General features: G+C 43.4%; 1 long non-coding RNA gene across 1 annotated transcript; it reads left to right on the top strand.

Moving 5' to 3' along the window:
- Positions 1 to 1,983: 1,983 nt before the first annotated feature.
- Positions 1,984 to 24,147, top strand: LOC144341229 (uncharacterized). The gene is made up of 4 exons (XR_013418104.1): positions 1,984 to 2,198; positions 3,858 to 4,123; positions 8,803 to 8,869; positions 24,060 to 24,147. It is a non-coding gene; the product is annotated as an uncharacterized LOC144341229 (long non-coding RNA).
- Positions 24,148 to 25,627: the final 1,480 nt, after the last annotated feature.

Genomic DNA, 25,627 nt, shown 5'->3' on the forward strand with positions numbered 1-25,627 from the left:
CAGCCATCAAAAAGGATGAGTTTGCGTCCTTTGTAGGGACATGGATGCAGCTGGAAACCATCATTCTTAGCAAACTATCACAAGAACAGAAAACCAAACACCGCATGTTCTCACTCATAGGTGGGAACTGAACAATAAGATCACTTGGACTCAGGAAGGGGAACATCACACACCGGGGCCTATCATGGGGAGGGGGGAGGGGGGAGGGATTGCATTGGGAGTTATACCTGATGTAAATGATGAGTTGATGGGTGCAGCACACCAACATGGCACAAGTATACATATGTAACAAACCTGCACGTTACGCACATGTACCCTACAACTTAAAGTATAATAATAATAAATAAATTAAAAAAAAAAAAAAAAGAAAGAAAATCATTGCAATAAGGAGTAAACATGCTGCCGCTGTGGCGCTAAGGCCTACCAACTTCAGAGGTTGATCTGTGTCAAATGCAGCCACCCTGACAAGCACAAGAGAAAGTATAACTAGAGTACCAAGGCTGAAAGAGGAAATGCCACCAGGACTGGTCAAATGAGGCACTTAAAAATTGTATACTGCGGCTGGGCAAAGTGGCTTATGCCTATAATCCCAGCACTTTGGGAGGCTGAGGCAGGTGGATCACCTGAGGTCAGGAGTTTGAGACTAGCCTGGCCAATACGGTAAAACCCAGTCTGTACTAAAAATACAAAACAATTAGCTGGGTGTCATTGTGCGCACCTGTAATCCCTGCCACTCATGAGGCTGAGGCATGAGAATTGCTTGAACCTTGGAAGCAGAGGTTACAATGAGCCGAGATTGTGCCACTGCACTCCAGCCTGTGCAACAGAGCGAGACTCTGTCTCAAAAATAATAATAATAATAATTGTACACCCCAGATTCAGGCATGAATTCTGTGAAGGAACAACACCTAAACCCAAAAAGGCAACTGTTGCAGCATCCAGTTTATCTTCAGAACGTCAACAATTCATCATGCAACTAAATGTTCTAGTTTTACAAAATAGAAATAAAAAACAAGATGCAAAGCAGAGTTAATAGAAAACAGTTCTAGGAGATTACTGTTAAGACTCAAACTCTGCACTGATGTTCAGTCCTTAGTAACTAGTCGCAGCCCGGTGGAGAGGGAAGACCACAGGCGGTGGAGAGGGAAGACCACAGGCTGTGGAGTTGGACCTGGGTTTGAAGATTGGCTTTGCATGCCTAGCAGGATGTAAGCTTGGCCCACCGACTTCACTTCTGAACCTTGTTCTCCTTGTCTGTCAAGTGCAGGGGAAGGGTTAGTGAAATCTATCTTACATTTCTATGGACACTAATGAGAGTGGGAATGAAAATGAGACGCCCATAAGCATCCGTGCCTCATAGGTACTTGGCCAGTGGTTCTCGAAGTATTGTTCTCAGACCAGCTGTATCAAGATTATCTGGGAACTTATAAAGGAATGGAAATTCTCCAGGCCCAGCAATCAGCATACTAAGCTTGAGAACTTTCTAGGATCTGATGAGGAAGACAGGACAGATTTTGTTAGATGTATTACACAAGAGGCAGGCAACTGTGCACAAAAAGACCCCACAAAAATACAGAAAAAAGAACACACAAGAGGTGCTTTTGGTTTTGCTCTATAGGCTAATCTGATAAGTGAGAAGTCCTGTTCTTTCTGTAACTGGGTAGGTAAGTCTAATTTGGAGGCCAAGTATTAAAGCTCATTGTAGCCACATGTCTAAGCCACCTCCTCCAATTTAGCTTCTATCAATAATAAAGTTAATACTTTCATCTCTTTGCTTGATCCTTGCATTGCATCTACTTTTCAATTGGTTCTGGCAAGGGAGAGAAAAGGAGTTCTTTTAAAAATTATGCTCTGTGATAGCCTCCACAATTACCCCCTAATAATCCCAATTCAGGTACTCCCACCCTCCCTTGTGGTTCCAGAGTTAGTTTGTGTGATCAATGCAATATGTCATTAGACATTAGGTCTCTCTGTCTCTCATAGATCACTCATTCTGGGGGCAGCCCACTGGCATGTAATGAGCAGTCCTATGGAGAGGCCCAAGTGACAGTAGCCTTGTGAGTGACACTGGAAGTGAAACCTGCAGCTCCAGTCAAGCCTTTAGAAGACTGCAGCCCTGGCTGACAGCTTAACAGCAACCTCGTGAGAGACCCTCAGCTCGAACAACTCAGCTAACCTCTTCCTGGTCCTCAAAAACTGTATGAGATGAAAAAAAAGTTTGTTTCTTTTAGCTACCAAGTTTTGGGATAATTTGTTATCCTAATATATTTTTTAATACCTAGAAGTAAGGTGCTACCATAATAAATACTTAAAATGTAGGCACAGCTAGGAAACTAGACAGTGAAGGTAGCTGGAAAGAATTGAAGAAGCATAGTAGTAAAAGTCTCAAGAGTCTTGAACAAAACATTGGAAAAAATTTGGACTTTGACCAGGCTGCTGGTGGAGGTTTAAAAGAAAGTGAGAAAAATCTTGTTGAAAACAGGACAGGGAATCCTTACTATGGAGTGGCATAAATCTTAGTAATATTGTTGTCTGCAGTAATGTATGTGGTGGAAATGTACCTGGTAAACTGGGTGATCTAATTTGCTATTCATAAAGACATAAAGACTCTCAGCTTTTACAGATGGTGAAAAATGCTGAAATTAAGAAATGGCTGAAGGACAGAGGTCAAATCCTGGGCACCATCATGGAAACAGAATCCAAAGATGAAGCTGAGGTGTGACTATAAATCCTTTGTTATGACCTCAGGAAGATCAAAAGTGGATCCTCAGAGTACAAGTTTAGTCACACAAAGGCCCTCTAAAGTTTTTAAGGCTATGACTCATAGATTCTTTCAAAAACAGGGCTCCTAAGAAGCTTAAGAGCATAGTTTTTCAGCAGAATCACAAGGTGGGAAAGGGATTATCTCAAAGAGATTTTTGGGTGTGACTTTTGTCTAATGGAATGTACCCCTAAAAATTCGTAGAAGATTCACAAATTTTTAAAAAGAATTATATTAGTAGAAACATGCCAACTAGAACTCAAGGGACAGAGACAGTATAAAATGAAAAAAGGCTTTTGTACTCACTTTGCCCCTGTTTCATTGCAGGTTAAGAAAAAATTTCAGCTGCATACATGTACTAACTTGCATGAAAAAGAAAGAATAGCCAAGCATGGTGACTCACTCCTGTAACCCCAGCACTTTGGGAGGACAAGGTGGGAAGACCACTTGAGCCCAGGAGTTTGAATCAGCCTGGGCAACATAGGAAGACTCTGTCTCTTTAAAAAAAAGGATGACTCAGAAGGGGAAGCTAAGAGCCTCAGAGAATAACTCATGCGTAGAAATAGGACTAAATCCTAAGGCGCTTCCAACATTTGCCTGGCTGGATTTCAGAGCTGCTATGGGGACATAGTAGTATGTCCAGTACCTTCCCTTTTTGAATATTAATGCATAGTGTTTATTCCTGTTCCACCATTGTGTGTTTGGGGTGTGTGTGTGTGTGTGTGTGTGTGTGTCTCTATGTGTGTGCGTGTTAGTTTCAGATTGAGAGGAACTATACCCAAGGAACTAGAGTTAAGAAATTATACCTAATGAACCTCTGTGTACCTGGTCCTGATTTAAATGACAAGACTATAGACTTTGAGTTGATGCTGTAATGAGACAAGAATTTTAGAAGTGTTGGGATGGAGTGGATGTGTTTTGTATGTTGGAGGGACTTGATTCATTTGAGCCTAGAAAGCAGACTAGGGTAGCCAGCCCCCAAGATTGTCTCCTCCTGGTATTCATACCCTTGTAAAATTCCCCTCCCACAACGTACTAGAATTTATCTGTGTGACAGAATATGGCAGAAGTAATGATATGTCACTTCCGATATTAGGTTATAAAAGACATTGTGGCTACCATCTGTCATCACTCACTCAAAGGGAAGCCAACAATCATGCAATGAGAATCTCAGGTGATGAGGACCTGAGACCTGTTGTCAACCATGTGAATAAGCTTGGGAGCAGATTCTCCAGCCCCAGTCAAGCCTCAGAAGGCTTCAGCCCTAGGTGACAGCTTGATGATAATCTCATAAGGCAGAATCACCCAACTAAGCCACTCCTGGATTCCTGACCCTGACACTGACCCTCAAAATGGTGTGAGGTAATAAATGTTGTTTTAAGCTCTTAAATTTGGGGGTAATTTTTTAACGCAGCCATCAATAATTAATACACACCTCTAATGTATTTGTACTTAGACCACATACCATGGGATCTCACAAAAGAGCAATTTTAAAGCTTGCTTGGGTAGTCGATATCTTTATTTTCAGAACATATTCTTCATGCATAAAGAAGCAGAGACTCTTTCCTTCAGTATAATCCTTTCGATAGAAGCAAAAAAAGTCTGGCAGTGTTCCTAATATATGTTTTTCACACTTTTCCTTTATTTTAGGCAATTCTAAATAGACAAAATCAACTTGAGAGTGTTCTTGGATTTAATTTAGAAACAACCCCAGTTAAGCTCTTCATAAAACTTTTAAATTGGGCTGGCTTTTATTTTAGGAATATGAATGTTCTTGGAATTCTTCCAAATCTCTAAGCAATAATCTTTTACGCAATCCCCTTTATTTTTTTCTGAAAAAAGGAGTCTAGTTAGTTCCTTTAAGTTTTACTTTTTTGTAAAGGTATCTTTAAAACACCCAGATGCCTCTAGACATTCAAGATAGAACGAGTCACTCACAACTTCTCTCTGCCTATGTTTCATCTATTTTTCTGTGCTATTGTGTGAATTTTGACGTTTTATTTTGTCAAGAATAGTGGTAAAAAACCAATGAATTTTTAAATGATACAACTCTAACATTTCCTACATTCTCCTTCCACAAAGTAAATACACAGTAATCATCATTCATTGTTACCTTCTCCATCTCACAACTGCCTTTCACTCCTCAAGTTATTGTGCATTTCACATTCTTTTTTCTACCTAGGACTAATTTGTCCAATCAACTGGACATCTGTTTTTCTTCCCCCTTTTTTGAAAACAGGCTGCTTCTATGTTTTCAGAGTCTTCCTTTCTAGAACATGTAAGAACTTGTTCTCAGACTACTTGTAAGCAAGGCACTCTCTCTGAGTTTACAAGTCTGGAAGCACTTTCTGAGAACAATGAAAAGATCTGTCTGCCTGTTAGTGCGTTCCATGGGAATGTTACACTGTTTGGGAAGAAAGCTTTGTGTAGGCAACAGTCACTTCTACATAGACAATACAAATGGCACCAAATGGCACTTTATTTTATTAACATTACATGTCTAGATAACTGACTGCCCTTGGAAAAATATATACGGAGTGAGGCAAGCTTAATAAAACCTAAATAACTCTGAAGATCTCTTACTTTGTCTGTAAACTTTCTACTCTTATAGCTCATGTATTTTCACAGGAAACAAAAGCCCTTAAGGGCCAAATTTCCACAACAAAACAGTGAATCCTTTCAGGATATAATCCTTCAATTCTTTCCTGAGTACATTTAGATAATTTTTTTTTTTTTTTTTTTTTTTTGAGATGGAGTTTCACTCTTGTTGCCCAGGCTGCAATGCAATGGCGCGATCTTGGATCTTAGCTCACTGCAACCTCCGCCTCCTGGGTTCAAGTGATTCTCCTGCCTCAGCTTCCGGAGTAGCTGGAATTACAGGCATGTGCCACCACACCTGCCTAATTTTTGTATTTTTAGTAGAGACGGGTTTTCACCATGTTGGCCAGGCTGGTTTCGAACTCTGGAACTCAGGTGATCTGCCCGCCTTGGCCTCCCAAAGTAGTGGGATTACAGGTGTGAGCCACTGCACCCAGCCCTTTTAGATAATTTTTGAATCAGGAAATATATGATGGTGATGACCACATGTGACACCCCAGCCATGAATAAGTTCTTGGCCTTTCTTTTGACTTTAGCCTCATTCCTCCCTTTATTTTCTTTTTCGTACTTTCTTCACCTGCTTCTCTGTTTCTCCATTTCCCTTTTCTGAATCACGCCATGATGCCGTAAAGGAATCTCCTTGGGATCTCGTGCTGGATGCAGTCTAGGGGGTGCCCTTTGTCAGAAGAGGGTGAGTGGAAAGGAAAAGTGGCCATAAGCAGGCTGGTCAGTTCCCAGGCAACCAGGGAGGAAAGACAGGGTAGGAATCTGAGGAGCCTCACCAGGGAAGCCCCAAGCCCTGGGTCCCAGCAGTTTGCCTTGAGCCTCAGGAGAGCTCCCATGAGGAGAGTTAGATCCAAGGCTCCACTTTCCTTTCAGTGTTGTGTTTTTAAACTCTCCTCATGTCTGACTAAATGTATATGGGTGGCCACATTGGAGAGGAACTAAAGGGCTCTAGGAGTTTCTCACCAGGTTCCTTTTGTATCTCTTTTCACTAGCGGAAGTGTCTGCTATGGGTAGGATTCCATCTGGGGTTCCCTTTGACCAAGCTTCTGCAGCCAGAAGCACTGAGGAGGGCACTGGGGTGATAGGACTGACCCTGAGGCCCTGGTCACAGTACTCTGAAGTAGGAGTTCCTCTGAGGTGATATGCTAGGCCCTGGTTTATCAAACCAGCAATGGGATGTCTGGAAAAGCCTCTGGGCGGCTGCCGGGACTGCTTCTCAACACACCATGTGTTAACCTGCATTAACACTGAGCGAAGCAGGAACTTACAGTTTTCTGAGCTTGGCTCAGTTTGTCTGTAACAACCAGGCTGAAGTTTCAGGGGTGGCTCCATTTGGGGTTTAACCTACAGACCAGAGGGAGGGAACAATGAAAGACTAGTTATGTTTATGTGGTCTGGCAGAGGAGGTGAAGAGAGCGCAGGATAAATCACTGAGTGCTCATGTCAAAATATCTGCAGACTGCTCACCTTGGTTGCTGTTGAGCTCCCTAGCTCAGCAGCAGCGGGTCGAGGACCAACACTTACCCTTGGATAATAATAGCTACTATTTATTCAGTCCTCCCATGTGCTAGATGACATATTAGGTGCTTTTTGTATACAACTTTAGCAATCCTTTAAGAGAAATGATATTCCCATTTGTCAAATTTTAGAAAGCTAGATAGTCCAGAGAAGATTAGTGGTTTGTTCAATGTTAGGCTTCTAGTAAGTGACCAACATTTTAACTTTGGTACACAGTTATCTTTGCTATGACATCATATGCATTCCTAAAAAAAAAAAAAAAGTCACACTTTTCAGTTAGCAATATACTATACTTAAAATAATAGGGCTTATGAGAAAAATGGGGTTCGTGTTAGAATTAGGAAGTAAAAAACGCAAGAGTATGATACAAATAGAAATACTAGCATGGCTGAATCTCTGTAAACATTTGCCTTTAGCATCAAAGACAGCCCTTTGCAGCCTTATGTCCTGGGACTCAGGCTTCTTGTAGGTCCTTGGGGCATTAACTCTCAATGGAGAACATAGGCATCAACATTAGAATTCTCATCTAGCGTTTCAATACAGAGGGATGTCTCTTCAAAGCGTCTTCAGCTGCACTCACAGCTTCACCAGATGTAACAGAAAACTTAGTGGCTGGTTTAATGGCTTCAAGAATCACTACCTCGTCGGCCGGGCGCGGTGGCTCAAGCCTGTAACCCCAGCCCTTTGGGAGGCCGAGACGGGCGGATCACGAGGTCGGGAGATCGAGACCATCCTGGCTGACACGGTGAAACCCCGTCTCTACTAAAAAATACAAAAAACTAGCCGGGCGAGGTGGCGGGCGCCTGTAGTCCCAGCTACTGGGGAGGCTGAGGCAGGAGAATGGCGTGAACCCGGGAGGCGGAGCTTGCAGTGAGCTGAGATCCGGCCACTGCACTCCAGCCTGGGTGGCAGAGCGAGACTCCGTCTAAAAAAAAAAAAAAAAAAAAAGAATCACTACCTCATTGAAGGTCTTCACTGTATGGATATACAGGTTTTTCCCTAAAGTACTCATGTATTTCTTAGACTTTCTCCCTCCCTGTAAGAAAATTTACCCTGATCACCTCAAATGATGTGTTGGCAAAAATCGCATATTCACCACCACAACTTTTGCATCATGATCTTCACTCCCCAGTTTGCCTGTCACTTATGAGATACTGTTTCATGAAAGGAAAGAAATGCTGCTTCAGATAGAACCAGCCTGTTTTAGAGCCCACGTGATTTCTTTTGTGTTCTAAAGAGTCCTCATTGGCCTTAAGGGAAGTTTAGACTGCCTGGAGCTTTGCTAACTGATAAAGACTATTTTTCCTCCCCACGCAACCGCCATGGCATGATGCTACCCAGTGAAATGTACAGTAGTTTTTTCATTTCATGTAATCCTGAGACTATATTAAGATTTTATGATAGTCTCAAATGCTTTTTACAGCTGGTTTGTTCAAATTAGGATCCAAATATGGCCTAAATATTGCATTTGATTATTCTATCTGCTATGTATTTTATTCCATACCCTTCTGCTGTTTTTTAATACAGTTGATTTGTTGGAGAGGCCCAACCTTCCTACCACAGAGTATTCCATATTTGAATTTGGCTGATTGCTGTCTCATGATGGTTTTAAAGAGTAGTTCCTCTATTCCTCATATTTCCTATAAACTTATTGTTAGAGCTCAAAACACGTTCAATTTGATTAGTACGAATACTTTGTAAGCGGAGCTTTATAGTTCCTATGGCATTGTATCTTGAAATGCAGTGTCAAGGCCTATCTAACTTGAGTGATGCTAAAATTGATCAGTGCATTAGGAAGTGGCAGCTGGATCCCTCCATTATAATATTTGTCAACCATTGATTATCCTAGATCCATAGTATCTCACTGAAATTGAAAGATCATGATTTTCTAAGCCCATCATTTCTTCTGCACTTGTTAGCTAGAATTCTGTGAAGTACATGACCTCAAGTCTTTGGATAAATGGAAATGCAGCTTATTAAAGAAAAGTAAAATCTTGATTCTTTCTTTTTTATCAATTTTGAGAGTAGGCCAGGAACAGTGGCTTCCACCTGTAATCCCAGCACTTTGGGAGGCCGAGGCAGGTGGATCACTTGAGATCAGGAGTTTGAGACCAGACTGGCCGACATGGTGAAACCCCATCTCTACCAAAAATACAAAATTAGCTGGGCGTGGTGGCACACACCTGTAATCCCAGCTATTCAGGAGGCTGAGGCAGGAGAATCGCTTGAACCCAGGAAGCAGAGGTTGCAGTGAGCTGAGATCACACTACTGCACTCTAACCTGTGCAACAGAGGGAGACTTCATCTCAAAACAAACACAAAAACAATTGAGAGCAGAGTTGGTGCCCTAGCCAACTCAGATGGTGACCAGTGAGTTGGTCCCTGAGTATTGTCGTGAACTACTGAATTTTATATATTTATGTTTCAAGCACTTACATTGTTCCTTTTGGCTCGAATTGTCACAACTTTGCCAGCAGAAGCCTTTTCAGTTTAGGTCCTGTGTACTTTTGACATGACCTCTTTAAAGTTTGATTATATCCTTGCTTTCTGGCAGGAAAATATGTCTACTCATCTTGTAAATGTCCTGATGTGGACCTAAAATCAACTGTTTCTCAAAAGGAATCTCTTTTAGTGGAGAATGATATTTAAAAATCACAATTCTGGCACTAAAGGGGATTTTACTCTTGAACAAGAGCTGATTGCAATCACATAGGTTTTTCTTGGTGCCATTTCAATTTTCTAGCTGTGCACTAATAGTTATAATTTTTTTTCCTGCAATTTCTTTGAGAGAAATATCGTTATTACAAATATAAAACTTGGTATTCTTGACTCCATTTTTCCTTAGGAAAATTTTTTTTCTGCTTCTTTAATAACATAAGTATTCTTTAGAAATAAAACTATTTAGTTTAGCCAAATCAGTTAGAGAAGTGAACTGGTAGCAAGTACTAGGGAATACCCTAGGTATTTCAAAATGCTCAAATATGAGGTTTTGGACTCAGAAGCTACGCTTCAAAATTTGTTTCTGTTTTCAAATATTAACAAATTTAAAAGCATAAACATTTGTTCATTTTTTGGTTGCAAACTTAATGTTTGCCATTTTGTAGATTATTTTTGGTATATGGATATTAACTATTTTGTTTCTATCCTTGGTTCAGAAATCTGTTCATTTTATTTGTGGCTGTCATTTGCAATCCTTTAAATTAACATATGAAAAGAGATCCAATTCCAACTTTATTAGTAACCAAATGATATGCAAATTAAAACAAGAATATTTTTATTACAACAAATTAGCAAAGACCTAAAAAATTATACTCCATTCCAGGAAGTTTTAAATGACAGTCTCACTTTTTATGCATGCCCTGCTATCATATTTCTCGGTTTTGGGTTTTTTTCTACTTGATGTGTCTCCCATTTTCTCCCTTCCTCAATGACAGTATCAGAGTACCCCTCACCATGCCCTCTATTCTGACCTGCCAGGGTTAAGCAAACACAAAGATGCCCAGCATAAAATTCAGGGGCCCATGAATTATTCTCTGTAAAGGGCCAGATAGTAAATATTTCAACCCGTGAGAGCTAAGCAGCAAAATCAAGATATTATGTAGGTGCTAAGAGTATGGTAGCTCACTCCTATATTCCCAGCACTTTGGGAGGCTGAGGCAGGAGGATTTCTTGAGCTCAGGAGTTTGAGACTAGCCTGAGCAACATTGTGAAACACCATCTCTTTCTCTAAAAAAAAAAAATATATATATATATATAGATAGATATAGATATAGATATAGATATAGTGGCTTGTACCTATAGTACCAGCTACTCAGGAGGCTGAGGCAGGAGGATCACTTCAGCCTAGGAGGTTGAGGCTTCAGTGAGCCATGATCATGCTATTGTATTCCAGTCTGGGCAACAAAGTAAGACCCTATCTCAAAAAATAAATAAATAAATAAAAATAAAATGTAACCATTAAAGATGTAAAAATCTACTTTTAGGTTGGGGAGCTGTACCAAAATAGGCAGCAGGCTATATGCAGTTACCAACCCCTGGCTTAGATACTCCTACCAGAAAGGACTTACTGCCCAGCTGAGAGGAGGAGTATTATCTAACAGCCCCCAGCAATTAGTTTCATCATGGCCCACTCCTCAAACCACCTTGCTCTTCCTCTAAATCCATCCCACCTCTCCCAGTCAATCACTTGATCCCAGGAGCAAGGCCTAGTCTCCTGCCAACAGCCAGCAAGGAAAAGCAACCTGAGTCCTATAGCTGTAAGGAACGACATTCTGCCAACAACCAGAATGCACTACAAAGTGCATTCTTCCCCAGAGTCTCAAAATAAGAGTCCAGCTCACACCTTGACTTGGGCTTTCTAAGCAGAGAACCGGCCAAATTAACCCCGATTTCTGAAGTATAGACCTATGAGATAGTAAATGGGAGTTACTTTAAGCTGCAGAGTTTGCAGTAATTTGTTATAGAGTAATAGAAAATTAATAAACTGGGAATTGTAGTTTGCAGAGGATAACCCCTGTAACATGGAACAGACAGGGGAAAGACAATGAATGGATCTGGGAGCAAATAAGCCAATGGCCACACAGACCTTATCACAACTTTGTTTTGTACGTCCTTCAGCCTAGATGTTTTTGGCATATACAGCTCATTCTCTGTTGGCTCAATGAGTAGAGAGATTTATTTGTGATGATCACTGATACGTTAGGGATTTCGGCTCATTATTGTTAGTTTTATTGGAGAAAGACTTTGTTAATCGATTAATGGCCATGCGAGCCTTTTCTTTCTGTCTGATTCTCTCCCTTCTGCTGTGGTGTTCGCAATTGAGGAACAGCTACTAAGAGGTGGCAGCTGCAGAGAAAAGCCCAGAGCCATACAGATGAGGCTAGGAACTCTGACCAGCACTGAGTATTTGAAAGAGAACTTGGCAAAAGGCTATTACTACATGTAGCAGATACCTGTGACTGCATATAGGGAGTGAAGGAGACAGTCCAAAGTGCACTTGAGGATAACAAATGGCCAGCCTCCACATGATCACTCAGGAAAATCCAACAGAACCCAGAAATCTCACTGAGCTTGAAAAAATCCATTATTTTTTTCAGACAGAAGCACTTAGGGAAGCACAATGGCTGATTTCAGCATGAGAAAGCAACGTAACAGTACAACTAAACTTTGAGGGTCTCCTGATCAAAGATTTGTGACACTAATAGCTTACACAGGAAAGAGATGATGGCCCTTTTGAATGCCTTCTGAGCACTCTTATGAGATGTACAATCTAATTGTGGTGTAAATATCAGCTATTGATAGTGGGTTTTGTTCATCTGGTTTGTGTTACCACAGTACCAGAGGTCTGTATCTATTAGTGCTAGTAATGTATGGATGATGAAGGCTGGTCCAGACATCTCTGCAGCAATAATAAAAGGTAAGAAGATGCAGACAAAGCTGAATTTATTGTGTTTGAGAAGATACAACATTCAATTTCCCTGATAACCAAGCTTAATTGCACAGAATTATGAGACCTCGTTAATGAAACACAATGTAGACAGTTTATATTAGTAATGGCATTACATTGATTATCTAATTTCAGAGTACGGAATTAAAGGGGGACAAATTAGGGATTATTCTGCTTTTACATAACACCTGTAGTCAGGAAAAATAAATAGCTCCTGTTATTAAACTAAAGCTTTTGTATACAAAAGAATGCTAGATAATAAATGTAGAAATAATCATGGAAATAGAAAATATTTTTGCAAGACATTATGAAATAATCCAAACAAGGATCAATAATGAATGCTAAAACTGTTAGTTGAACAGTGAACAGAGAACTAGATATTCAAAAAGCACCAAAGTATCACCCTTAAAATAACAAGTAATTTGCTATTACTTGTTAATAGCAAATGGAGGAAAAAGTACCCTTTACCGTGGAGAGAGATATGGCTATTATCACTAGGTAACTTACTACCTGATTGTCCCACTATTAATGACGCTGTGTGACTTCTGAGATAATGCTTTATAAATTATATGACAGCACCTGTCAATACAGTTTAAGAGATAATGTTTAAAATGGAAATGGAATCTAAAGGCTGGATTAGATTCAAGTTAAAGGAAATACAAAGCAGAGAAGAACAAATTAAGGGAAACTTGAACACATTCAGAATATGGGACAGAATAAGACAACTGTTATGGTCTCAAAAAAAAAAAGCTAATGACAAGGAAAAAAGGAAGAGGTGCTAGGTTGAGGGACTAAACATGCAAAACCAATTCAACATGGGATTCTTGAGTGGATTTTGGTTTTTAAAAAAGCTTTAAAAACACTTTGGGTTAATGGTGAATTTTGAATATGGAATATTCAAATATCAGGCAGGGTCCTTGCAGGAAACCAATGGCAAACTCAAAAGAACTTAATCATCAATCAGTTAAAGAAGGGACTATTGAGGGATGTGGGCAGAGCTAATGGAATCAACAGGGGGTGCTGAGGCACTCAGGATGCAGCAGGGAAGCACTCGTAGACCTGAAGGAGCAGGCATGGGGGCAGTTATGAGGGTCCAGTCACAGCTGGAGCTGCTGAACAGAGTGTGGCTTCACAAGGGATACAGTGGCAGCTGCAGCCAATACCAGACCAGGAACTCAGCAGGGAAGAGCAGAGAAAGAGTATCCCAGCCTCTCTCCCACCCTCCGACCTCTTGCCAGTGCTCCCCATTGGCCTCTGATGTCTTGTAGGTGCCTCCCGTTGGCTGACCCTAACTGGCCACCCATGGCAGTCTGCAGAAATCAGCCTTTCACAGGTCAGAGCAAAACTGAGAAAAGTGGAGAATGCATCTGGAGGTGGGAGGCAAAGGGAGAATAAAGCACAACTAGTACGGAGTAGAACTGTTAATTGTTAGATGTAATAGTTGTCTTGTGAGATCAGATAATGCTCTTAGCAGTTATTTTTAGATGTACATTGAACTATTAAGGAATAAAATATCATAATGTCTCATTCTGAACTGATTCAGCAAGATAGATAGACAGATAGATAAGTAGGTAGATAGACTAGATACACAAAGCATATATAGACACAAGCTTTTTTTCTTATTTATTGCTACCAACTTCATGCATCCAGCCTCCAATCACGTCATGCCTAAAGAAACAATCCTTGCCCCCGTTTCTTAGACCCAGTACCTGGCACATGATAAATGATAAAAAATAAGTTCTGACCCGTGCATCCCTTTTTCAGAGGAAATTATACTTCTTGACTGCCCCATAACACTTCTATTATAAAGAAATTTATCAAATTGTTATATTTTTTCACCGCAAGAAAAATTATCAGGGTGAAAGAGGGGGATTAACTAATGATAAAGGTGTAAACAGTGCAAGAAGACTTAATCATCCTTAGTGTGTATGTGGTTAACAAAAGAGCATAAAAATAAATGAGGCAGAAACAGATAAAAGTGCAAGGAGAAATAGATAAATCCAGTATCATAGCTGGAAACTCCAACACTCTTTGATCAGAAATGGACAGATCCAGCAGGCAGGAAATCAGTGAGGACAAAGCTGAACTCAGTAGCAGTGCCAATCAACTGGATATGATTGATATCTGTAGACTGCTTCATCCAACAGCAGGACCTTACACATTCTTCTCAAGCTCACATGGAACATTCACCATAATACACCACATTTCAGGCCATAAAATGCACCTAAACAATTTAAAAGAATAGAAATCATACATCTGCTTTCAGACCATGATGTAATTAAACTACAAATCAATAACAGAAAGATAGAGACCTCAGCTCCTGCTTATGAAAAAATAATAACAGAAGGATAGCTAGAAAATCCCAAATACTTGGAGATTAAGAAACACTCTCCTAAACAATATATGGATAAGAAAAATAATCTCAAGAGGACTTAAAAAATGTTTCGAACTAAATGAAAATGATAATACAACTCATTAAAATTTGCATAATGCAGCAAAAACAGTACTTAGAAGGAAATCTATAGCATTGAATACATAAACTAGAAAGGAAGAAAGATCTATAATAATCTTTTTTTTTTTTTTTTTTTTTTTTTGAGATGGAGTCTCGCTCTGTCGCCCAGGCTGGAGTGCAGTGGCCAGATCTCAGCTCACTGCAAGCTCCGCCTCCCGGGTTCACGCCATTCTCCTGCCTCAGCCTCCCGAGTAGCTGGGACCACAGGCGCCGCCACCTCGCCCGGCCAATGTTTTGTGTTTTTAGTAGAGACGGGGTTTCGCCGTGTTTCGCCGTGTTAGCCAGGATGGTCTCGATCTCCTGACCTTGTGATCCGCCCGTCTCAAAGTGCCTCCCAAAGTGCTGGGATTGAAAGGACACAAAGATAGATGTGTACCCGCCCCCCACCCGCTACACCCTTGTTCTGCTCTCTAATCTTTGCACATACCAGAGATTTCGTAAGTTCTGTGAGTACCTGGTTTTCTGCACGTACCAGAGATTTTGTTTTGCACATACCAGAGATTTTGTAAGTTCTGAGGCAAGGTCACAAGACGTGTTTAAGTAAGATAAACTCTTGCTGCCATAAACCTGCTCTCCCGCCTCAAAGTTTGAACCAAAATATCAGAAATGGCAGGAACCAATCATAGTTAGCCAAATCGCCTTGTTCAAACACTAGCCAATCATATATCTGATTTGTATAATAACTCTATGCCCACTTTTCTTAGACTATATAACATTGTTCGGAGCTGAGTGGGGGAGCTCTCCTGCCTGTCTCGTTTCACGAGCGAGGGAGAGTTCCAGGTTCGAACCTGTAATAAAGATCCTTGCTGCTTAGCTTTGACTCTGGACTCTGGTGGTCTTCTTCGGGGAATAAACGGTCTGGGCATAACAAATGGGGGCTCGTCCGGGATTTCCCCCAAGCCCACCAGACCCCCAAGTCAACGGATCTTAATCTGTAGGTAAGCCGGCTTTGTCACTGTCTCTGTCTTTGTCTCTGTCTGTCTCCCTGAAATTTCGCGAAATCCATAATCTGTAATCTGTATTGGTCTGTTCTGTAAGTGGCACGGTCTTGGCGGACGCGCTAGAAGACAGCCACTCGGGACTGGTGGGAGACGTTCCCCAGTGCCCATCTGGGGGCCTCCATCCTTGGTTGCCCCGTCTGACTCAGGTCGGAAGTCCGACACGCGCTCGCGAATGCTCATCGTTATTACTGTCTGTCCGTTATTGTTAAGTGTTAAGTGTAAGCCCAAAACGAAACATAAAACCTTTTCTTTCCCTTCCAGGACCGGACCTGTCGGATACTCCCCTCTGCTTCACACTCATTTTCGTCCCCCCTTCTCTTTGTAGGAGCAGTCCAAAGATGGGCAACAACCAGAGCACGCCGCCCTCACTCCTTGTTACCAATTTTAAGGATGTGAAGTCTCGGGGGCATAACTTAAGCGTAGAACTAAAGAAGGGAAAGCTAGTTACTTTCTGCCGTTCGGAGTGGCCCTCTTTCGGCGTAGGGTGGCCCTCCGAAGGAACTTTCTGTCTCTCTATTATTACTAAGGTAAAAACTAAGATTTTCCTGCCAGGGCAGTCAGGACATCCTGATCAAATTCCTTATATTCCAGTGTGGCAGGATCTTGTGGAAAACCCACCACCCTGGATAACTCCATTCATCCTTGAGCCCTGCAAAGTCCTAGTAACGCGACCTACAAGACAAAAGACTCCCTCTGCTCCCTCGGCCCCTGTGCTGCCGGACAGCCAGGACCCCCTAACATTAGAACCCACATTTCCCCCACCATATCCGCACCTTATCCCGCAGGACCCAGTCCCCGAGGGTGGTGCTTCCGTAGAGGGAAACCGAGAAGCGGAAGCAGCCGAGAGCGAAAGTAACCTGGGGGGGCCGGCCGGCCGAACACGAGGCCGCGTACAGCGGGACCAAGCTTCCCGACTCCCTGACTCCACTGTAGCCCTGCCTCTCAGAGAAATAGGATCGCTCGATGATACCGGGCTCTCCCGTCTCATGTATTGGCCTTTTTCCACCAGTGATTTATACAATTGGAAGTCCCAAAATGCTCGATTCTCAGATAATCCCAAAGATCTAACCTCGTTGTTAGACAGTGTCATGTTTACTCACCAGCCGACCTGGGATGACTGTCAACAGCTCCTCCGAATCCTGTTCACAACGGAGGAGCGGGAAAGAATCCAAGTTGAGGCCAGAAAACTGGTTCCAGGAGATGACGGCCAGCCAACTGCAAATCCTGACCTCATTAATGCGGCTTTCCCTTTGACCCGGCCCAGATGGGACTACAACACGGCAGAAGGTAGGGGACGACTGCTCATTTATCGCCAGACTCTAATGGCGGGTCTCCGGGCTGCAGCTCGCAAGCCCACCAATTTGGCTAAAGTATATTCTGTGTTACAAGGTAAGACAGAAAGCCCCGCTGTGTATTTAGAGAGATTAATGGAAGCCTTCAGACAGTTTACCCCTATGGACCCGGAAGCACCGGAAAATCAGGCAGCGGTAGTAATGTCCTTTGTAAACCAGGCAACACCAGATATTAAAAGAAAACTCCAGAAATTAGAAGGTTTAGAGGGAAAGCAGATTCAGGACCTCCTTCAGATGGCCCAGCGAGTTTATAATAATAGGGATACTCCAGAAGAAAAACAGTTCAAGGCAACCAAAGAAATGACCAAAGTCTTAGTAGCAGCTTTCCCCCAGGCAGGAAATGGCCAAAACAGAAAGCAGAAAAAGCAAGGCCCTAGGCAAGGATTAGAAAAAGATCAGTGTGCTTATTGCAAGGAACGTGGCCACTGGATTAAAGACTGCCCAAAGAAACGGAGACCAGCTAACCCTACCTCCGTACTCGTTACCCAGGACTCTGACTAGGGAGGACGGGGTTCAGACCCCCTCCCCGAACCCAGGGTAACTTTGCAAGTGGAGGGGTTCCCAGTTCGCTTCTTGGTCGATACTGGGGCGGAACGCTCAGTCCTAACCAAACCAATTGGAAAAATGTCTAAGAAAACATCCTGGGTCCACGGGGCCACAGGCATCAAAAAATACCCCTAGACAACCCAGAGGACTGTAGACTTAGGAACGGGAAAAGTCTCCCATTCCTTCCTAGTCATCCCAGAGAGCCCCTGCCCTCTACTAGGGAGGGACTTGCTGACAAAGATGGGGGCCCAAATCCACTTTGAGCCAGAAGGGCCCAAGATAACTGATTCCCAAAACAGGCCAATATCTATCCTGACTGTCACCTTAGAAGATGAGTACCGACTCCATCAAGAGCAAAAGCCCCCCGATCAGGGAATTGACTCTTGGCTCCAGCGTTTCCCTGAAGCGTGGGCAGAAACTGGGGGCTTGGGGCTAGCTAAACATCAACCTGCCATATTTGTGGAAGTTAAGCCAGGGACGGACCCGGTTCGGGTTCGGCAATATCCTATGCCCCCGGAGGCAAGAGAAGGAATTACGCCCCATATCCGCCGACTCCTAGACCAGGGAGTCCTACAGGCTTGCCACTCATCCTGGAATACTCCACTGTTACCTGTTCGTAAACCCAACAGTACGGACTACAGGCCAGTACAGGATTTAAGAGAAGTTAATAAAAGGGTCATGGACATACATCCCACTGTGCCCAATCCATACACCCTTCTGAGTGCCTTACATCCCAAAAAACAGTGGTATACCGTTCTTGATCTAAAAGACGCTTTCTTCAGCCTTCCTCTGGCTCCCAAAAGTCAAGAACTCTTTGCATTTCAATGGACGGATCCTGAGAGGGGCATCAACGGTCAGCTAACATGGACCAGACTGCCACAAGGGTTCAAGAACTCGCCAACCCTGTTCGATGAAGCCCTTCATGAAGATCTGGGTGAGTACCGGCGGCAACACCCTGAAATAACTCTTTTGCAATATGTTGATGATCTCTTAATAGCGGCCAGGTCCCCGGAAACTTGTGTTCGAGGGACTGAGGACCTCCTGAAGACTCTGGGGGAGCTAGGCTACCGAGCCTCAGCAACAAAGGCTCAGATCTGCAAGTCGGAGGTAACTTATCTGGGGTACCTATTAAAAGGGGGGCAACGCTGGCTAACCAAAGCCCAAAAGGAAACAGTCCTACGCATCCCTAGACCCCAGTCAACACGGCAAGTGAGAGAATTCCTGGGGTCGGCAGGGTTCTGTAGGTTATGGATACCCGGATTTGCTGAGTTAGCCAAGCCCCTATACCAGGCAACAAAGGAACGGCAGCCCTTCAATTGGACGGAAGAGGCTGAGCTGGCCTTTCAGCAAATCAAAACTGCCTTGTTATCAGCCCCCACGCTGGGGCTCCCTGATGTCTCCAAGCCCTTCCACTTATACGTGGATGAAAGTAAGGGTGTTGCAAAAGCCGTGTTAACACAGTACCTAGGCCCCTGGCAGAGGCCAGTTGCCTATTTGTCAAAAAAATTAGATTCAGTGGCTGCTGGCTGGCCACCCTGCCTCCGGATAATCGCGGCAACCGCCCTAATGGTCCGAGACGCTGATAAACTTATCATGGGGCAAGAGTTGCGCGTTATAACCCCGCATGCCATTGAAGGCGTCCTCCGGCAGCCGCCGGACCGATGGATGAGTAACGCCCGGCTCACCCACTATCAAGGACTGCTGTTAAACCCCCTCAGAATAACTTTTCTGCCCCCAACCTCTTTAAACCCTGCTTCACTGCTGCCAAATCCAGACTTGGACGCCCCGTCCCATGAGTGCACTGAGATACTGGCTCAGGTGCATGAGGTGTGGGAGGACCTGCAAGATCGTCCGCTCCCCAACACAGAACTCACCTGGTTCACTGATGGCAGCAGCTATGTCCACCAAGGCCAGCGGTATGCAGGAGCGGCTGTAACGTCAGAGACTGAGGTAATCTGGGCGGAACCCTTGCCTCCAGGGACATCGGCCCAAAGAGCCGAACTGATAGCCCTTACACAGGCCCTCACCCTAGGGGCAGAGAAAAAACTAACAGTATACACGGATAGCCGCTATGCTTTCGCTACTGCGCACATACATGGGGCCATCTACAGAGAAAGGGGACTATTAACAGCCGAAGGCAAAGAAATAAAAAACAAGCAAGAGATCCTAGCTCTATTAACTGCTTTGTGGAAACCAAAGAAATTGGCTATCGTACATTGCCCTGGGCATCAGAAACCAACTACGCCAATTGCTCGAGGCAACTTCTTAGCCGACCAAACCGCAAGGAGCATAGCAAAAGCTCCCAGTCAGCTCCTCGCGCTCCAGCTCCCCGATCCTGGCCCGCGAAATTTGCCATGTTTTCCCGACTATACCGAACAGGATCGCGAATGGATGAACACGCTTCCCCTAAAACAGGTTAAAAATGGGTGGTGGACTGATATAAATGACCAAACCATCCTACCAGAAAAATTAGGACGGCAGGTGTTGGAACACATCCACCGGACAACCCACCTGGGTGCCCGGCGAATGATGGACTTAATCAGGCACGCCAAGTTTAGAATCAGGCGCATAGCTGAACTGGCCAGCGATGTCACAACAAATTGCAAAGCCTGCCAACTAAACAACGCTTGCCCCCAAACCCAGACCACCGCAGGAATTAGGTGTAGAGGAACTAGGCCTGGTATCTATTGGGAAATAGACTTTACTGAGATAAAGCCTGGAAAATATGGGTATCAGTACTTACTTGTCTTTGTAGATACTTTTTCAGGATGGACAGAAGCGTTCCCAACTAAGAGAGAAACTGCTCAGGTTGTAGCAAAGAAAATTTTGGAAGAAATCCTCCCCAGGTATGGCTTTCCCGTCCAAATAGGGTCAGACAATGGACCAGCCTTCGTTGCTAAGGTAAGTCAGGATTTGGCTTCCATTCTGGGGGCAAATTGGAAATTACATTGTGCTTATAGGCCCCAAAGCTCAGGACAGGTAGAAAGGATGAATCGGACTCTGAAGGAGACCTTAACTAAATTGACCATGGAGACTGGCGCTAATTGGGTAGTACTTCTCCCCTACGCTCTGTTCCGGGCCCGAAATACCCCTTACAGACTGGGCCTCACACCATATGAAATCATGTATGGCAGACCCCCAACCCTGGTCCCCAGTCTAAAAGATGACTTACTCAAACCTGAAACTGAAAATGTCTCTGAGCTCCTGTTCTCCTTACAAGCCTTACAGAAAATTCACCAGGAAATTTGGCCCAGACTACGAGAACTGTACGAGGCAGGACCTCCGCCGACGCCTCATCCGTTCCAGCCGGGAGACTGGGTCCTAGTCAAGCGCCACCGGCAAGAAACTCTTCAACCCAGGTGGAAAGGACCACTGCAAGTACTCCTGACTACTCCCACAGCTCTCAAAGTAGAAGGCATCGCTTCGTGGATCCACTACACACACGTCAAACCAGTGGACCCAACATCCGACCTTCTCGAGCCGTCTGGAGCACCGGTTACATGGACTGTAGACAAAGCTAAGAACAATCCCTTAAAGCTAACCCTGCGCCATCATCCCCATAGCCGTAACCATGTCTAGCTTACCTATGCTTTTATGCCTTATGCATCTGACTCTCCTCACTGCTGCGCCGTCTAATCCCTATGTCTGGAGGTTCTGGCTCTATGAGAACAAAACTCACCCCGGGGAAACCCCCCAAGCGGGTAAACTGCTAGCTAGCGCAGACTGCCCCCCCCAGGGTGTAATACTATAGTTTACCTCAATTTCACTAGGTTCCAGATTGCCCAACCAGCAATACCCATGATCTGTTTTGAATATGATCAAACTGAATATAATTGTAAAAATTATTGGTGGCACCAGAGTGCAGGTTGCCCATATAGCTACTGTAAGACGCACTCTGTCCGATACTGGAGAGAACGACAAGGGTGGTATTTTTACAAAACTGAGTCTCCCGTCACTTACACTTGGATAATTAGAGACCCATGGGACTCTCGGTGGACAACCCCACAACATGGGGGAGTATATTACTCATCAACTAGTACCTGGCCCGGTAGCCATTTATATCTGTGGAGAAGTCTAGTCCAGATTCAACCCTTAATCCACACACAAATCCACAGGCAAGAAACCAAGCTATCACAAGACTTGCAGCCCTTCTCCTGGCTAACTTTATTACGGGAAGGGCTAGCATTCGCCAACCTCACTGGTTTAGGCGACCTGTCCTCTTGCTTTATGTGTGCAACCCTAGGAAGACCACCATTAACGGCTGTTCCTCTATCCTCCCCTCCCACAAACCATACAGGTTTTAACTCATCGATAGTCACGATACCCGATGTAGCCCTGTACCGTGACCCATACCAAGAGAAATACCCCTATTGTTATTCGGCATTTAGCAACAGCCTCTGTAACCAATTGGCTACATACCCTAATAGTCCCATATATGCTCCCCCTGGTGTGTTCTTCTGGTGTAATATGACTCTGTTAAAAACTCTGTCCAAAAGCATCTCTGACGGACAGTTGTGTATCCCTGTTACCCTAGTTCCCCGACTGACACTGCTAACCCCGGCAGAGTTCATAGGCTGGGCAGGGACCGCCCCAACTAAAACTGCGCGACATAGACGAGCAGTTTTTCTACCACTAATTGCCGGAATATCCTTAACCACCTCTGTCGTCGCAGCGGGGTTAGCAGGAGGGGCCCTACAACACTCCATGATAGAAAACGACAAGCTGTTACAACAATTCTCTGTTGCTATGGAAGACTCCGCCTATTCCCTAGCCTCCCTTCAGCGGCAGCTCACCTCCCTAGCATAGGTCACCCTTCAAAACCGCAGAGCCTTAGACTTACTCACGGCTGAGAAAGGAGGTACCTGTATGTTCCTCAAAGAAGAATGCTGTTTCTATATAAATGAGTCAGGGTTAGTTGAGGAAAGAGTCCAACGCCTACACGAACTAAGCTTAGAAATGAAAAAGCAACAATTCACTACAGCCGCTAACAATTGGTGGAGCTCTTCAATGTTTTCCCTTCTGGCACCCCTTTTAGGCCCCCTAATGTCTTTACTACTTCTATTCACTATAGGCCCCTGTGTGGTAAATAAAATTTTACAATTTGTCAGAGAAAGGTTTGATACCATCCAACTAATGGTCCTCCGTAGCCATCACCAGCCTCTCCTGCACCCAGAAAGTGAGGCTATATTATAAGACTCTGGAAATCCAAGATTGGACATCCAGTTACTTATGAGAAGGGAGAAATGAAAGGACACAAAGATAGATGTGTACCCGCCCCCCACCCGCTACACCCTTGTTCTGCTCTCTAATCTTTGCACATACCAGAGATTTCGTAAGTTCTGTGAGTACCTGGTTTTCTGCACGTACCAGAGATTTTGTTTTGCACATACCAGAGATTTTGTAAGTTCTGAGGCAAGGTCACAAGACGTGTTTAAGTAAGATAAACTCTTGCTGCCATAAACCTGCTCTCCCGCCTCAAAGTTTGAACCAAAATATCAGAAATGGCAGGAACCAATCATAGTTAGCCAAATCGCCTTGTTCAAACACTAGCCAATCATATATCTGATTTGTATAATAACTCTATGCCCACTTTTCTTAGACTATATAACATTGTTCGGAGCTGAGTGGGGGAGCTCTCCTGCCCGTCTCGTTTCACGAGCGAGGGAGAGTTCCAGGTTCGAACCTGTAATAAAGATCCTTGCTGCTTAGCTTTGACTCTGGACTCTGGTGGTCTTCTTCGGGGAATAAACGGTCTGGGCATAACAGGATTACAGGCTTGAGCCACCGCGCCCAGCCAAGATCTATAATAATCTAAACTTCTATTTTAGAAAACTTAAAAAGAAGAGCAAACCAAATGCCAAATAAGCAGAAGAAAAGAAAATGAAAAATTAGAGCAGAAATCAGGGAAATGGAAAGTAGAAAATTAATAGACAAAATCAAAAGCTAGTTATTTTAAAAGATCATTCAAATTGGTTACTCTCTAGGCCAAGAAAAAAGGAGAAGACGCAAATTAGAGTTGTCCCATGAAAACCCTGGGGAATTGTTCCAGGACTCTCCATGGATACCAAAATTTATGGATGCTCAAATCTCTTACATAAAATGGCACAGTATTTACAAATAGCCTACACACATCTTCTCTCCTGCTTTAAATCATCTCTAGATTACTTTTGATACCTAACACAATTTAAATGCTATGTAAATAATTGTTACAATGTACTTTTTAAAAATTTGTATTATTTTATTCTATTTTTATTTTTGCTTTTCAAAAAATACTTTTAATCCATGGTTGGTTGATTTTATGAAAGGGGAACCCATGAAGATGGAAGGCTGACTGTACTAATATCAGAAGTAGACGAGGAGAGGCATCACTGGAGTTCCCATGGATATTGAAAGGATAATAAAGGAGTTCTCCTATAAGTTGTAAATTCCTACATAGCAAGAATTCTGTCTTACTCATCCTTTAACAACTACTGTGTACCTTATAATGTTTCATAAAATATGCTATGATTTGGTTTTATTATTCACAAAAGGATGCTATAAGAGGTGAAAAATGGAGAGGCTAGAAAGCATAAAAACAAGTTATATCAGGTGGTAGAGCTTGGTTTAAGGGTCAAAGATAAAAGAAGGGAAGGTTAAGGGCAGGGCTTTAGAGAGAGAGAGGATAAACACAGTTTGATTAAATAGCTGATTTAGCTGGGTGTGGTGGCTCATGCCTAAAATACCAACACTTCGAAAGCCTGAGGCAGAAGGACTGCTTGAGCCTAGGAGTTCAAGACCAGCCTGGGCAACATGGAGAAACCCTATCTCTACCAAAAGACAAAAACAAAAACAAAAATTAGCCAGGTGTGGTTATACACACCTGTAGTCCCAGCTGCTTGGGAGGCAGAGGTGGGAGGATTGGTTAGGCCTAGGAAGTTGAGGCTGCAGTGACCCATGATTGCTCCACTGCACTCTAGCCTTGGTGACGAGATCCTGTCTCAAAACAAAAACAAACAAACAAACAAAAACATATATATATATATATGATGTTTATCCACAGTAAAGTTCAGTCTAGGGTTAATAAAAGATTCTAGGGTCACTAAGGCAAAGAATAGTCGCAGTAGCAGAGCATTGGGTGAAGCTAAGGTCCCCAGGAGATCTGGGATGTCTGTGAGGAACAGTGAGGCTTAGTCATTCAGACAAGCCAGCAGAAGTGAAGTTCAGAGAATGTGGATGGGCCTCAGGCTCTAGAGATCAAAGCAAACAGATAGAAAAGGCAGAGTGTAGAATCCAGACAGAGAGGCTCCCAACAAGGTATGCGATTCTGCATAAGCAGATTTGAGGAGACACCAACTTCGGACTGATGTAGATAAACATTTCTGGTAATTCTAGTTAGTGATTCACTGAACTCACATAGGATAGTATCTCTTCAAAGGCACTTGTGTTGTAATTAAATGCACACATAAGAAATAAAGCTTATTGAGCACTTAGCAGGTACTACCCACTCTTATGCATACTATATGTTTAAACCATTTAAACTCACACCAACCCCCTGGGGGTAGGTACTATTATTATCCCTGTTACAGATGAGGAAAGTGAGAAGTAGGAGTTAATTGGTCTCATGATCCCCTACAAGCTGGCCTTCCAGAAAAATTAGGTGACTTACCCCAGGATCCCCTGGAAACCAGTCAGAATGAATTGCCTTAAACTCCAGCTTGTAGTCAAAAGCAAGGCTTGCCCACAAGTCTTGCCAGTACGTGGTTGAACAGAAAATAGAATCCAGGCAGCCTGAGTCCTTTTCCTGCCAGATAGGGGCTGGGGCTTCCCCAAGCATGATGGTTCAGGTGGTAGATCCTGCCACTGCTTTGCACACCAGCTCCCTGGTGCTAACCTCAACTGCCAGGGCTG

The sequence above is a fragment of the Macaca mulatta genome, chromosome 6 (assembly GCF_049350105.2).
Source record: "Macaca mulatta isolate MMU2019108-1 chromosome 6, T2T-MMU8v2.0, whole genome shotgun sequence".
Lineage (NCBI taxonomy): Eukaryota > Metazoa > Chordata > Mammalia > Primates > Cercopithecidae > Macaca > Macaca mulatta.